Source organism: Aphis gossypii, chromosome X, assembly GCF_020184175.1.
Source record: "Aphis gossypii isolate Hap1 chromosome X, ASM2018417v2, whole genome shotgun sequence".
Lineage (NCBI taxonomy): Eukaryota > Metazoa > Arthropoda > Insecta > Hemiptera > Aphididae > Aphis > Aphis gossypii.
The window spans coordinates 8,876,954-8,880,472 of NC_065533.1; the positions used below are offsets into that span (position 1 = coordinate 8,876,954).

Here is a 3,519-nt window from a genome sequence, read left to right on the forward strand (position 1 = left end):
TGTTACAGAGTATTGGTTGAAAACCACGACGAATCTAATGTCACCATCATAAATATATGTGCAAATCATTACACAAAAATTATAGTAAACCATGTCTACACATATTTTCAATCTGAGAAAAACCATCGTATGACTGTAGAAAAAACGAAAAGAAATGATGTCATTGATTGGATATGTATGACACAACCAGTTTGACAGATGTCGAACAATGGTTCAAAATATTTTCAGTAATACTGTTGTCACCTTATGGTACAGGACACACGAAAAATGCCATTAGTACAATGAGAACCAAATGTTATAATAAAATATACCAATTGCCAACTGAATCGAACAACGAAGGTGAGGATCACTCGAAGGAAATAAATAAATTTCTATGCGAATCCAACACGAATGATTCCATGATGTTGTGTAGATTTCAGTCAATCAAAGAACAAGTTAAATCTGAAGTCTCAAATTGTGCTGAAAGTATTGAAAATTTAAGCATTAATGAATATTATGATGAATCATATTTACACCAGTTTATAGTTAAGTGTGTACCTTTCTTAGCACTGTGGACACCTATTATGAATAATAAACTTAGCAATGGCATTGAAATCCGCCAGAGTAATGCTACCGTGGAATCTTGGTTTAAAACAGTCAAACAAGACATACTGGAAGGCGACCGCAGGTTTAAGTGCGGCCGGTTTTTAAAACTTATGAGACAGCGTGTGACGAATGTACACAAACAAATGAAGTACAATATTAGAAAAGGGAAGTGCACTCGTGCGCTTGATTTTGACACTAAGTCTAAACAGAGTACTACTAAAGAAAATGGAAAAAGAAAAATTTCAGAATTGTCTAGCCTTAATCATTTAGATGAAACAGAGAGTTGGGGAAAAAAAGAAAAACAACATAAACACCTCCAACCCATCAAGTACCGTCCTTTCAAAGCACTGTCGTTAAAAATCCCAAAGTCTTCGACCATTACAGCAGATAAAAATAACATTGTGGTCATAGAATGTGACAATGAGACTAGGTTCACTGTTGATGAGCCTATTAATGACGTGGTTGTCTGTGATTTAAGTAAGCCATTGTCGGATGATTGTTTAATGAAATCCGTTTCGACACCTGGCAGTCATAAATCTCCGTTTCGACTACCAGTGAAATCTATAGATTTATACGACAATATGCTCCCTAAAGATTTGACGTACTATAAACCAATTAAGTTGCCAAAAAATAAACATTATCTAGTTGTAAAATATAGTTACTTATTATCTATTTATAAAAATTGTAACATCTTGGACGACCTGTATTTCCCAGATTTTGATACATTGTCTGAAGAAAATTGGTTGTGTAACTTTGTTATAGATATTTGTTTGTTGTCATACGCTTTTAATCTGCGCTTAGAAAACACACACATTTTATCATGCAATGATGTTGCATGGCTATTGGGAAAAAGAGTAGTTGGGGAAGTGCATAACAAAATTACTTTCAATCAGAACAGTATGGTTATCCTGCCATGGTTAATTGGTAGACATTGGATTATAGTCTTTATAAATTTCAACACCAAAGAGTGTTATATCATGGACCCGATTAGTCCATATGATACAGAGAGTCGAGCATCAAAAGATCATTTCAATAAAGTATTTAAAATATTGAAATCAGATGTCATCTACGGTGACGGCACACATGAATGTCCATCGTTAACACAGATTCCATGCCCGTTTGAAAATGTTCCAAAACAAAATGATGCATTTAATTGTGGAGTTTATATTATATATTACGCATTTAAATTTATGGACAATTCCAAGTTCAGTTTAGAGTTCGATCCTAACACTTATAGAGAATATTTAAAGACCTATCTATTAGAGAATTCTGAAGACATGACAAACATATGCTTATACTGTAACTGGCACTCAGATAGGCACCGTTGTCCACTGGATGATGAATATGTAGAATGGGTGTCGTGTTCTCGGTGTTGTCGCTGAATAGCCATCAATTGCATCCCTAAAGAATACAGACTTATTAATTATTATAATATTGATTTCTTCTGTTTATTTTGTCAAAAATGATGAAATTAAAACATATACAGAAATACTAAATATAGAGTTTAGGTAGGTGAACAAGTTTTATTGTTAACAAATGTCTGGTACCTATGTGTGGAATAAGAACACTTAAGAAATTATGAAATATTTAAACAGTAACTATAAGAAGATGTTATTTGAAACAATAATCTACCTATCTAATAATAATAATATCACAGGTTTTAGACTACTTTATTAGATATCTCTCGGATGCTAAGAAAATATTCTACACAACAGTAGGTACCTGTACAACAAAAATAGCAATCTTATCAAAATGCTATAATTAATGATAGTTGATTATTTCTAAGTTAGTAAAAAAAAAAAAACATACATAGTAAGTTAAAAAACAACCACAAAAAAATAACTTAAACAATGTTTAAAATACTTTTCATTAAAAGGTACAGAATTGAATTAATTTCATTAGCTTAATCAAGCTAGTCTTGTTACAGTAAGTTAATCCAAACATTTTTTCACATAGGTATGTAAAATACCAGACATTATACAAAAACACAACTTGTAACCACACCAGTTATGCTTTTACTTTAATTCATGCATAACTGACAGTCCGCAGTCTGATTTAAAGTGGGACGGCATTTTGTGTTTTACTTAATGAGTAATCGATTATAAAAAATGTCTGATGTGTGTGGGTGTAAAATAAAAACACTTAAAAAATTATGAAATATTCAAACAATATATATAAAAAGAAGTTATCTGTATGTAATAATGTATTTAAAACAATAGGTAACGCACCTATCTAATAAGAATATTATCACAGATTTTAGATAACTTTATAAGATAATGCTTGCAACCTAAGAAAATGTTCTGCACAACACATAGGTACCAAGTGTAGTATTATAATATGTAAAAAGAAAATTACACGGTTTTTTTCAAAATGCTATTAAGATTGTTTCTAGGAATTAATGAAAAAAAATATATGTACAGAGTAAATTAAGAAATAACCACAAAAAGGTACCAGATTTAATTAATTTTATTAGCTTTTTCAAACTAGTCTTGTTACAGTAACTTGTAAAATAAGTTAATCCCAACCACTCATTTACATAGGTAGGCAAATCACTAGACATAATTTTAAAACACATAGTATAATGAAGGGTTCAGTGCAACAACCTGGTATGTCCACTTTCTCAAAAAAAATTTTTATTGCGGTTTTCTAATGAGGATATAAAGCTACACATTTCGGTGTAACAAACTGGTATGTCCGATTATTAGATACAGAGATATAAGCAAAAATGAACTTACCAGGTTATTATATTCAGTGCAAGAACCTGTTATGTCCTTATTATCCGGACATACAAGGTTTTAGCACCGAAACTAATTTGACTAAAAATTATAAAAATCAAATTTATGAGCAAGAAACCTGGTAAGTCCATACATTTATCGTATTTATAGATCCTAACATTGTTTGTGTTATTATAATTGTAATTTGAATACATAATAT

The 3,519-nt window shown here is 30.9% G+C and overlaps 1 pseudogene; it reads right to left on the reverse strand.

Moving 5' to 3' along the window:
* Nucleotides 1-415: 415 nt before the first annotated feature.
* On the reverse strand, nucleotides 416-1,311 carry LOC126552315 (uncharacterized; annotated as a pseudogene).
* Nucleotides 1,312-3,519: the final 2,208 nt, after the last annotated feature.